This window comes from Rhipicephalus microplus, unplaced genomic scaffold (assembly GCF_043290135.1).
Source record: "Rhipicephalus microplus isolate Deutch F79 unplaced genomic scaffold, USDA_Rmic scaffold_658, whole genome shotgun sequence".
In the NCBI taxonomy this organism is placed as follows: Eukaryota; Metazoa; Arthropoda; class Arachnida; order Ixodida; family Ixodidae; genus Rhipicephalus; species Rhipicephalus microplus.
In genome coordinates, this window is record NW_027465215.1 from 1 (window position 1) to 12500 (window position 12500).

Below are 12500 nucleotides of genomic sequence, written 5' to 3' on the forward strand. Positions count from 1 at the left end.
TTTTTTTGCATTCGCCCCGGCAGACGCGGTTTTTGCGCCGCCCCGGCTGACGCGGTTTTTGCCGCCCCGGCTGACGCAGTTCGGACTTAGCACTTTTCGGCTGTGCCTGGCTGGCGGCCCACTCACTCGATCGCCATGTCTGTTTGCCACAGTTTTCCCGGTGGTGCCGCACCCGGGCTCGCCCCGGCTGACGCGGTTTCGTGCCGCCCCGGCAGACGCGGTTTTCGCGCCGCCCCGGCTGACGCGGTTTCGTGCCGCCCCGGCAGACGCGGTTTTTTGCCGCCCCGGCAGACGCGTTTTTTTTTTCTTTCGCCCCGGCTGACGCAGTTTTCGCGCCGCCCCGGCAGACGCGGTTTTCGCGCCGCCCCGGCAGACGCGGTTTTTTGCGCCGCCCCGGCTGACGCAGTTCGGACTTGGCACTTTTTGGCTGAGCCTGGCTGGCGGCCCACTCACTCGATCGCCATGTCTGTTTGCCACAGTTTTCCCGGTGGTGCCGCACCCGGGCTCGCCCCGGCTGACGCAGTTTTCGCGCCGCCCCGGCTGACGCGGTTTCGTGCCGCCCCGGCAGACGCGGTTTTTTGCGCCGCCCCGGCTGACGCGGTTTTTTGCCGCCCCGGCTGACGCAGTTCGGACTTGGCACTTTTCGGCTGTGCCTGGCTGGCGGCCCACTCACTCGATCGCCATGTCTGTTTGCCACAGTTTTCCCGGTGGTGCCGCACCCGGGCTCGCCCCGGCAGACGCGTTTTTTTTTTTTCTTTCGCCCCGGCTGACGCAGTTTTCGCGCCGCCCCGGCTGACGCGGTTTCGTGCCGCCCCGGCAGACGCGGTTTTTTGCGCCGCCCCGGCTGACGCGGTTTTTGCCGCCCCGGCTGACGCAGTTCGGACTTAGCACTTTTTGGCTGAGCCTGGCTGGTGGCCCACTCACTCGATCGCCATGTCTGTTAGCCACAGTTTTCCCGGTGGTGCCGCACCCGGGCTCGCCCCGGCTGACGCAGTTTTCGCGCCGCCCCGGCTGACGCGGTTTCGTGCCGCCCCGGCAGACGCGGTTTTCGCGCCGCCCCGGCTGACGCGGTTTTTGCCGCCCCGGCTGACGCAGTTCGGACTTAGCACTTTTCGGCTGTGCCTGGCTGGCGGCCCACTCACTCGATCGCCATGTCTGTTTGCCACAGTTTTCCCGGTGGTGCCGCACCCGGGCTCGCCCCGGCTGACGCAGTTTTCGCGCCGCCCCGGCTGACGCGGTTTCGTGCCGCCCCGGCAGACGCGGTTTTCGCGCCGCCCCGGCTGACGCGGTTTCGTGCCGCCCCGGCAGACGCGGTTTTTTGCCGCCCCAGCTGACGCAGTTCGGACTTAGCACTTTTTGGCTGAGCCTTGCTGGCGGCCCACTCACTCGATCGCCATGTCTGTTTGCCACAGTTTTCCCGGTGGTGCCGCACCCGGGCTCGCCCCGGCAGACGCGTTTTTTTTTTTCTTTCGCCCCGGCTGACGCAGTTTTCGCGCCGCCCCGGCAGACGCGGTTTTCGCGCCGCCCCGGCAGACGCGGTTTTTTGCGCCGCCCCGGCTGACGCGGTTTTTTGCCGCCCCGGCTGACGCAGTTCGGACTTGGCACTTTTTGGCTGAGCCTGGCTGGCGGCCCACTCACTCGATCGCCATGTCTGTTTGCCACAGTTTTCCCGGTGGTGCCGCACCCGGGCTCGCCCCGGCTGACGCAGTTTTCGCGCCGCCCCGGCAGACGCGGTTTCGTGCCGCCCCGGCAGACGCGGTTTTTTGCGCCGCCCCGGCTGACGCGGTTTTTTGCCGCCCCGGCTGACACGGTTCGGACTTTGCACTTTTCGGCTGTGCCTGGCTGGCGGCCCACTCACTCGATCGCCATGTCTGTTTGCCACAGTTTTCCCGGTGGTGCCGCACCCGGGCTCGCCCCGGCAGACGCGTTTTTTTTTTTTTTTTCTTTCGCCCCGGCTGACGCAGTTTTCGCGCCGCCCCGGCTGACGCGGTTTCGTGCCGCCCCGGCAGACGCGGTTTTTTGCGCCGCCCCGGCTGACGTGGTTTTTGCCGCCCCGGCTGACGCAGTTCGGACTTTGCACTTTTTGGCTGAGCCTGGCTGGCGGCCCACTCACTCGATCGCCATGTCTGTTTGCCACAGTTTTCCCGGTGGTGCCGCACCCGGGCTCGCCCCGGCAGACGCGTTTTTTTTTTTTCCTTCGCCCCGGCAGACGTGGTTCCCCCCCCCCCCCTCCGTCTTTCTTTTTGTTTTTTTTTTTCGCCGCGGCTGAAGTGGATTTTTCGGTGCCTCGACGCCCCGGTAGTCGCGGTTTTTCCGTTTCCGCACGGCCCCGGCTGACGCTGCTCGGTCACAGTCGCCTTTTGTGGTGATTGCAGACTTCTTGAGCGCGGGTGTTTTTTTTTTTTGTTGTTGTTGTTGTTTTATTACGCATTCGCTCCAGCAGACGCTGTTTAGACTTTTTGTTTCCTCTTTTATCCTGCGACGAGGTGACGAGGTTTATTCGGTGCCCCGCCGCCCCGGCTGAAGTGATTTTTCCTGTCCCGTGCCGCCCCGGCTGACGCGGTTGGGACTTCGCGTTTGTTCGGCCGCCACGGGTTTTGGCGCACTCGCTCGGTTGCTTGTTGTTGCCACTTGTTGCGAACCCAGGTTTCTTGAGCGAGCGCGGGCGTTTTTTCTTCCTTTCTTTCTTTGTTCTATGTGTTAGCGAATCGGCCTTTAATATCACACGAGGACTCACAACCAACAATTTTCAGTTTGAAGTGTAAAAAATCTGCAGGTGTTGACGTAACTGACTTGCCCCGTACCCTTGAGTACATCCATGAAGTTCTCGTAGTACTACTAAATCGCATTATTCCAAGTGGAGAAATTCCCATAAACTTGCAAACCTCTACACGAAAATCGGTGCGCGTGATAAAGTTGAAAATTATCGTCCGATATCAAATGTGCCTTCTATAACACAAATTCTAGGAAAAAAAAAAAAAAAACACTTGTTCGCCGTTTTCTGCGCCGTGACTGGCAGCACTCCGGCGAAGCGAAACGGGGTCGATTCGAGCACGATATCGGCGTCTTTCGACGTGCTCGCCGGCGACCGTCGCACGAGTACGTCGCACGAGCGCGTCTGCCGGGGCGCCGTTTGCGAAGCCGACGCAAAAGTGGGAACCGCCGCTCGGATGATCGCCGCTTTCGGCAGAGTGAGTGTTGGCACTCCGGGGAAGCGAAACAGCGTGAATGCGCCCACGAAATCGGCGTATTTTGAAGTGCCCGCCGGCGACCGTCGCACGAGTACGGTAAACCGCGTCAGCCGGGGCGTAGTTCGGGACGCCGACGAAAAAGTGGGAAGCGCAACTCGGATCTTCGCCGTTTTTGCAGGAGTGAGTGGCGGCCCTCCTGCGAGACCAAGAAGCATCGATTCGTGCACGAATTCGGCGCCTTTCGACGTGATCGCCGGCGACCGTCGCTCGAGTAGGGCAAACCGCGTCTGCCGGGGCGGGCTTCGGGACGCCGATGCGAAAGTGGGAAACGCTGCTCGGATGTTCGCCGTTTTTGGCCGAGTGAGTGCTGGCACACGGGCGAAGCCAAACGGGGCCGATTACGGCACGATATCGGCGTCTTTCGACGTGCCCGCCGGCGACCGTCGCACGAGTACGGTAAACCGCGTCAGCCCGGGCGGAGTTCGGGACGCCGATGCGAAAGTGGAGAACGCCGCTCGGATCTTCGCCGTTTTTGGAGGAGTGAGTGGCGGCACTCCGGAGAAGCCAGGGAGCGCCAATTAGCGCACGATATCGGCGTCTTTCGACGCGCTCGCCGGCGACCGTCGCACGAGTAGGGCAAACCGCGTCTGCCGGGGCGGGGTTTACGACGCCGACGCAAAAGTGGGAACCGCCGCTCGGATGTTGGCCGTTTTTGGCAGAGTGAGTGCTGGCACTCCGGCGACGCGAAAGAGCGCGAATGCGCCCACGAAAGTGGCGTATTTGGACGTGCGTGACGGCGACCGCTGCAGGAGTACGAAAAACCACGTCAGCCGGGGCGAGCGACACACGGCGGTCTGGGTGCTTATCGCTGCTATTATAGGGGCACCCCGGCAGACGCAGAAAAAAAAAAAAAAATTTTCGACCTTCTTTTTTGCTGGTCGAGCTCGGGTAACCCAGGTCGCAATGGGAGCCGCGCACGAAAGCGGCGTCGCGAGACGCGTTCGCGGTCGCTAGTCGCACGAGCTCGGCAACCGCGTCAGCCGGCGCGGAGTTCGGGATGCCGACGGCTAAGTGGGTACCGCTGCTCGGATGTTCGCCGTTTTTGGCCGAGTGAGTGCTGGCACTCCGGTGAAGCCAAGGAGCGCCAATTCGTGCACGATATCGGCGTCTTTCGACGTGCCCGCCGGCCACCGCCGCACGAGTACGGCAAACCGCGTCTGCCGGGGCGGGGTTCGCGACGCGTACGCAATAGTGGGAACCGTCGCTCGGATGTTCGTCGTCTTTGGCCGAGCGAGTGCTGGCACTCCGGCGAAGCGAAACGGGGCCGATTCGGGCACGATATCGGCGTATTTCGACGTGCTCGCCGGCGACCGTCGCACGAGTACGGCAAAGCGCGTCTGCCGGGGCGAGGTTTGCGACGCCGACGAAAAAGTGGGAAGCGCCGCTCGGATCTTCGCCGTTTTTGCAGGAGTGAGTGGCGGCCCTCCTGCGAGACCAAGAAGCATCGACTCGCGCACGATATCGGTGTCTTTCGACGTGCCCGCCGGCCACCGCCGCACGAGTACGGCAAACCGCGTATGCCGGGGCGGGGTTGGCGACGCCGACGCAAAAGTGGGAACCGCCACTAGGATGTTCGCCGTTTTTGGCAGAGTGAGTGCTGGCACTCCGGCGAAGCGAAAGAGCGCGAATGCGCCCACGAAAGTGGCGTGTTTGGACGTGCTTGACGACGACCACCGCAGGAAAACGAAAAACCACGTCAGCCGGGGCGAGCGACCCATGGCGGTCTGGGTGCTTATCGCTGCTATTATAGGGGCACCCCGGCAGACGCAAAAAAAAAAAAAAAATTTTTTTCGACATTCTTTTTTGCTCGTCGACCTCGGGTGACCCAGGTCGCAGTGGGAGCCGCGCACGAAAGCGGCGTCGCGAGACGGCTTCGCGGTCGCTAGTCGCACGAGCTCGGCAACCGCGTCTGCCGGGGCGGAGTTCGGGACGCCGACGGCTAAGTGGGAACCGCCGCTCGGATGTTCGCCGTTTGTGGCCGAGTGAGTGCTGGCACTCCGGCGAAGCCAAACGGGGCCGATTCCGGCACGATATCGGCGTCTTTCTACGTGCTCGCCGGCGACCGTCGCACGAGTACGGCAAAGTGCGTCTGCCGGGGCGGGGTTTGCGACGCGTACGCAATAGTGAGAACCGTCGCTCGGATGTTCGTCGTCTTTCGCCGAGCCAGTGCTGGCAATCCGGCGAAGCCGAACGGAGCCGATTCGGGCACGATATCGGCGTCTTTCCACGTGCTCGCCGGCGACCGTCGCACGAGTACGGTAAACCGCGTCAGCCGGGGCGGAGTTCGGGACGCCGATGCGAAAGTGGGAAGCGCCGCTCGGATCTTCGCCGTTTTTGGAGGAGTCAGTGGCGGCACTCCGGTGAAGCCAAGGTGCGCCAATTCGCGCACGATATCGGCGTCTTTCGACGTGCCCGCCGGCCACCGTCGCACGAGTACGGCAAACCTCGTCTGCCGGGGCGGGGTTTGCGACGCCGACGCAAAAGTGGGAACCGCCGCTCGGATGTTCGCCGTTTTTGGCAGAGTGAGTGCTGGCACTCCGGCGAAGCGAAAGAGCGCGAATGCGCCCACGAAAGTGGCGTGTTTGGACGTGCTTGACGACGACCACCGCAGGAAAACGAAAAACCACGTCAGCCGGGGCGAGCGACCCATGGCGGTCTGGGTGCTTATCGCTGCTATTATAGGGGCACCCCGGCAGACGCAAAAAAAAAAAAAATTTTTTTCGACATTCTTTTTTGCTCGTCGACCTCGGGTGACCCAGGTCGCAGTGGGAGCCGCGCACGAAAGCGGCGTCGCGAGACGGCTTCGCGGTCGCTAGTCGCACGAGCTCGGCAACCGCGTCTGCCGGGGCGGAGTTCGGGACGCCGACGGCTAAGTGGGAACCGCCGCTCGGATGTTCGCCGTTTGTGGCCGAGTGAGTGCTGGCACTCCGGCGAAGCCAAACGGGGCCGATTCCGGCACGATATCGGCGTCTTTCTACGTGCTCGCCGGCGACCGTCGCACGAGTACGGCAAAGTGCGTCTGCCGGGGCGGGGTTTGCGACGCGTACGCAATAGTGAGAACCGTCGCTCGGATGTTCGTCGTCTTTCGCCGAGCCAGTGCTGGCACTCCGGCGAAGCCGAACGGAGCCGATTCGGGCACGATATCGGCGTCTTTCCACGTGCTCGCCGGCGACCGTCGCACGAGTACGGTAAACCGCGTCAGCCGGGGCGGAGTTCGGGACGCCGATGCGAAAGTGGGAAGCGCCGCTCGGATCTTCGCCGTTTTTGGAGGAGTCAGTGGCGGCACTCCGGTGAAGCCAAGGTGCGCCAATTCGCGCACGATATCGGCGTCTTTCGACGTGCCCGCCGGCCACCGTCGCACGAGTACGGCAAACCTCGTCTGCCGGGGCGGGGTTTGCGACGCCGACGCAAAAGTGGGAACCGCCGCTCGGATGTTCGCCGTTTTTGGCAGAGTGAGTGCTGGCACTCCGGCGAAGCGAAAGAGCGTGAATGCGCCCACGAAAGTAGCGTATTTGGACGTGCTTGACGGCGACCGCCGCAGGAGTACGAAAAACCACGTCAGCCGGGGCGAGCGACCCACGGCGGTCTGGGTGCTTATCGCTGCTATTATAGGGGCACCCCGGCAGACGCAGAAAGAAAAAAAAAAATGGGGACATGGCGTGCGTCACCGTGCGGCTTCGCAGCGTTGCCGAAGTCGCCGAGCCCTTCGACTGAGCCGAACGGCGGACAGGGAACGTTGGTCGGCCGTTCTAACCTGTCGGTGCCACGCCGAGACGTCGTTAAGGAAAACCGCGTCGTGGGCCTCTACGACGCCGTCGAGTCGTTGTACGTTTGGTGTCCAGCGTGTCGGCGGCGAGTAGCGGACACGTCGTTCACGACTTCGGTCTTTCGCAGTCGACGCGAACTTGCGGAGAGTCGTGGTGCCTCACGTTTTCGGCAGAAACCGCGGCGGAATTTTCCCGTGCGTGCGCGCACGACCTCGGTGCTGTGCCGTCAGCGTAGTGTTGCACAAACTCGTGGCCTACCCAAGGTGCGGTACGTTTGCGGCCGTATCCTCGGTGGGAATTTCGTGAGTAGGGTCGCAAATTCTACGACCTCGGCGGGTTTGAGAGCGACGTAGACTTGTGGCACGCTCAACATGCCACACGTTTCGGGGCACACCCGCGGTGAAATTTTCTCGAGTACGCTCGTATTAGGGCCCAAGGAGGTCTGGGTACTTATCGCTGCTATTATGTGGGGGTTCTCGTGAGCGGCGTACGCGAAAGCGACCGGGTGTCTGATATGCGGCGGGCTTCGGCCTCGTCAAGCGTGTCCTCGGGTCTGCTCCAGGGGAATCCACGGCAGTCGTCTGCAGCCTCATCCGCTTGATGCGTTAGGGGCTGGTTGTCGGACGGTGCCGTTTTACCACGATATCGAGGTGTGTTCCGTGTCGTCCTCGGGCGATTCAGATGCGAAAGCGCCGAAGACGCGGGCGTGACCCGTCGTCTGGCGGCTTTGCAGTCTCGGCTCCGTTGCTAGTTCCGGCCGGTCCACCGACAGTGCAGCGGGCTTGGGCAACCCGCACGGCGCGACCGAGTCGATGCAACGAAAAAGAGCGAGCATGAACGTGCTTCTTGCCGCACGGCTCCCACTCGTCTTTCGGGAAGGTTGTGCCGTAGCGAGCTCGAACGCCGTCATCTCGGAGTGCAAAATAAGCGTGTTGGGGCGCCTGAAGGTGGCCTCCGCCGCACACAGACTGCGTCCGGCCCGCCGAGGGCGAGGACGGACGCGCAGTCGAACGATTACCTGGTTGATCCTGCCAGTAATCATATGCTTGTCTCAAAGATTAAGCCATGCATGTCTAAGTACATGCCGAAATAAGGCGAAACCGCGAATGGCTCATTAAATCAGTTATGGTTCCTTAGATCGTTTCTTCCTACTTGGATAACTGTGGCAATTCTAGAGCTAATACATGCAGTGAGCCTGGAGCCCTTTGGGTAACGGGTGCTTTTATTAGACCAAGATCGATCGGGTTTCGGCCCGTATTGTGTGGTGACTCTGGATAACTTTGTGCTGATCGCATGGCCACGAGCCGGCGACGTTTCTTTCAAGTGTCTGCCTTATCAACTTTCGATGGTAGGTTACTTGCTTACCATGGTTGTTACGGGTAACGGAGAATCAGGGTTCGATTCCGGAGAGGGAGCCTGAGAAACGGCTACCACATCCAAGGAAGGCAGCAGGCGCGCAAATTACCCACTCCCGGCACGGGGAGGTAGTGACGAAAAATAACAATACGGGACTCTTTTGAGGCCCCGTAATTGAAATGAGTACACTCTAAATCCTTTAACGAGGATCAATTGGAGGGCAAGTCTGGTGCCAGCAGCCGCGGTAATTCCAGCTCCAATAGCGTATACTAAAGCTGCTGCGGTTAAAAAGCTCGTAGTTGGATCTCAGTTCCAGACGAGTAGTGCATCTACCCGATGCGACGGCTCGGACTGAACATCATGCCGGTTCTTTCTTGGTGCACTTCATTGTGTGCCTCGAGATGGCCGGTGCTTTTACTTTGAAAAAATTAGAGTGCTCAACGCAGGCGAGTCGCCTGAATAAACTTGCATGGAATAATAGAACAAGACCTCGTTTCTGTTCTGTTGGTTTTTGGAATACGAGGTAATGATTAAGAGGGACGGACGGGGGCATTCGTATTGCGGCGCTAGAGGTGAAATTCTTGGACCGTCGCAAGACGAACTACTGCGAAAGCATTTGCCAAGAATGTTTTCATTGATCAAGAACGAAAGTCAGAGGTTCGAAGGCGATCAGATACCGCCCTAGTTCTGACCATAAACGATGCCAACCAGCGATCCGCCTGAGTTACTCAAATGACTCGGCGGGCAGCTTCCGGGAAACCAAAGTATTTGGGTTCCGGGGGAAGTATGGTTGCAAAGCTGAAACTTAAAGGAATTGACGGAAGGGCACCACCAGGAGTGGAGCCTGCGGCTTAATTTGACTCAACACGGGAAAACTTACCCGGCCCGGACACTGGGAGGATTGACAGATTGAGAGCTCTTTCTTGATTCGGTGGATGGTGGTGCATGGCCGTTCTTAGTTGGTGGAGCGATTTGTCTGGTTAATTCCGATAACGAACGAGACTCTAGCCTATTAAATAGGTGCGGGGTTCCCAGCACCTTACAACCTTCTTAGAGGGACAAGCGGCTCCTAGCCGCACGAAACAGAGCAATAACAGGTCTGTGATGCCCTTAGATGTCCGGGGCCGCACGCGCGCTACACTGAAGGAAGCAGCGTGTCTTTATCCCTGTCTGAAAAGACTGGGTAACCCGTGGAACTTCTTTCGTGATTGGGATAGGGGCTTGCAATTGTTCCCCTTGAACGAGGAATTCCCAGTAAGCGCGAGTCATAAGCTCGCGTTGATTACGTCCCTGCCCTTTGTACACACCGCCCGTCGCTACTACCGATTGAATGATTTAGTGAGGTCTTCGGACCGATGTCCGGCGCGGCCTTTCGGTTGCGCCGGTCTGTTGGAAAGATGACCAAACTTGATCATTTAGAGGAAGTAAAAGTCGTAACAAGGTTTCCGTAGGTGAACCTGCGGAAGGATCATTAACGGATTGTGAAGGGTGAGCGCCTCAGCTGCGTCTGCGCCCGACACTTTCTGCCGCTGACCCCGTTTGGACGCGGGGTCGGCTTTTCCCCACGGGGCTGCCTGAATGTGGAGCGGCACCCCGTGACAAATTGTTGCGCCCAGCGGACGCCAACACCGCGACCTTGGACGGTCGGCCAGGTGGCGGACGCGGGTACAAACGGCGCAACGCACTCATAGGTCGGCTTTCGACCCGCCACTGCACCGTGGCTCGAAGCGCTCGAAATGCGCGACCCGACCGCTGCGGGACCGCCTAGTACTGTAAACAGGAGCGGCGGAGCGCGAACGGCGAGTCGTGGTTACGTCGGTAGAAGGCGAGGCTGCGCGTTCCCGAAACGCCAGCCGAGTGCCCTCCCGACCGTTCGAGCGTGCAAGAACGAGACCCGACAATCGCGCGGCGACTGCCAAGTACGAGAGGAACGGCACAAGCGTCGGCGGTCGGTCAAGGAACTGGCGATGTGACGGGTCCGCTGTGCACCAGTGCATACCGTCCCGCCGTCCGCGGCAAGCGCCTCCGCGTCCTCGGGTGACGGAGGCTGCCGGTCGGTTCTTGCAGGCGAGGGATCTCGCTGGCACCGGTTCGCGTTGACGCGCGGCCGGTCATGGCACGGCGATGCGACGGCCGAGGTGCGCAGTACTCGATGGAGGAACCGCACGCTCCGATGACCGTCCCGCCCTCCGCGGCGTATGCGTACCGACCGTAATGGTTGCAGCAGCGCCGGCCGGCTTTTGAATTCGCCACACGAAACACGGTGCGAGATCGCGGTTAGGGGAGCGTCGACGTTGCCAGGCGTTTTGCTTGCTGCCGAGGGAAAGGCGGCACGGCCACGTCGCGCTCGTCGCGATTAGCGGGTCTGCGCGCTTTGGGAAGGTGCCGCAACGACTTGCCGAAAGAGGAAGCACGGAAGAACGAGGGACTTGGACGTCCCGACAATTGAACGCACTTGCGGCCAGGCCCTTGCTGGCTTCGTTCTTCCGCCTCGAGTAGGCTCGTACGCGGCTCCGGCGCCGAAAGTGGTCCTTGGCACCGACTTCGGTGGACGTGGGAAGTGCCGCGCAAGTACGGCGCGCCTGGCTCCACCTGTTGGCTAAAGTAGGCAGCCGGATCGGCATTTTGGTGTGCGGTGGCAAACCGTGGATGCGAAAAAAGCTTGTGCGATTTCGTGGAACAAAAAGCGGGGGTCCCCCTTTTTATGCGGAGGAGACCGACCCGCCCGCCGTGGTGAACCGCGACGCCACGGTAAAAACGGGAGAGGCTTGTCGATGGGACCGTGCATCCCGCGCTCCACGGAGGCCGGGAGGCGGCCGCCCGAGGAAATGTGTAGCCGTCGAGGCCCGCATCTGCGTGCACTCTTATCCAAATGGGTGTACCGCAGGCATTTTCTGGTTAGGCGGGCCAATGAGAGCGAGCACACAACGATACCTACGGGTCCGGCTTGGAGAACCGGCTTCGACGCCTCCCGAGTATTTATAGAGGGGTGGACCACGAAAGCACTCGCAAGTAGCGGAAGCGAAACGCCGTCCGAAACACACCGTTTGCTCGATTTGCGGCAGCCGAAAAAGGCGCGGCAGAGTTTTGGAGTCCAAGCGTGCGCTGAAAAGCGCCCTTCTTGGCCACTGTTTGGCCGAGTGCCAGAAACGTTTGGTTTTGACTGTACGGAATTGAACAAACACTTTTTCACGACTCTAAGCGGTGGATCACTCGGTTCTCGGGTCGATGAAGAACGCAGCCAGCTGCGAGACTTGGTGTGAATTGCAGGACACACTGAGCACTGATTCTTTGAACGCACATTGCGGCCTTGGGTCTTCCCTTGGCTTCGTCTGTCTGAGGGTCGGATCACATATCAAGAGAGCCTTCGGCGCACAAGGGAACGTGAGCCGTCGACTCGTTTTGACCGCGTCGGCAACACGGACAGCACGCTGAACACCTCACAGCGAGCGCCAACAGCGGCCACTCAAGGGCGAGACGGTGGCGACCGTCGTGCCAGAGCCCAACCGAAACGGGGGCGACCGACTGCATTGAGGATGTGGCACCTCGTTGAGACCGCCGCAGGACTTCGAGTCGGAAGGAAGCCTGCAGGGAAAGTGCGGTCGAGGTTGCGTACTCCTCTCTGCGACCGGGCGCGCAAGAGCTGCGAGAGCCACGGACGCGCAACTTTAACGCACGGTAAACACGAGGAGCGAAAGCCGGCCAGCAAAGCTTCTCCAGCCGTGCGCAAAGTGCGCGAGATCGCAGCCTTGCGTTGCGCTTGTTGCCCTCGAAGTAAGCAGGGTGTCCCGTAGACCGGGCGCTCGAACACGCTGCGGGGCCGTGCCTCCTCCAGGCTTTGCCGCGCGAACAGGGAACGTTCGCGCGCAAAGCGCAGGGAGGTGAGGAGGCTGCGCCCGACGTTTGCGGTTCGCTGCGTACGCGGTTGATGCGGAGAGCACGGCGCGACGACTTGCCGCGAAGCGGAAAAAGTCTCCCGCACGAGTTGGCGAAACGTTGGCGAAGCTTAAGGCGTTCTCGTCGTAGTCCGCCGTCGGTCTAAGTGCTTCGCAGTTCCCGTCCCGTTCAAAAAACTGGGCCACTCCAGTTGGGGCGGGGGCGACGCTACACGAGACGATGCCTCTCG

At 60.9% G+C, this 12500-nt stretch overlaps 2 non-coding genes across 2 annotated transcripts; both read left to right on the top strand.

Moving 5' to 3' along the window:
* Positions 1-8033: 8033 nt before the first annotated feature.
* On the top strand, positions 8034-9848 carry LOC142795418 (small subunit ribosomal RNA). The gene has a single exon (XR_012893017.1). It is a non-coding gene; the product is annotated as a small subunit ribosomal RNA (ribosomal RNA).
* Positions 9849-11567: 1719 nt separating this feature from the next.
* LOC142795416 (5.8S ribosomal RNA) lies at positions 11568-11720 on the top strand. Its single transcript, XR_012893016.1, has one exon. It is a non-coding gene; the product is annotated as a 5.8S ribosomal RNA (ribosomal RNA).
* The last annotated feature ends 780 nt before the right edge of the window (positions 11721-12500 follow it).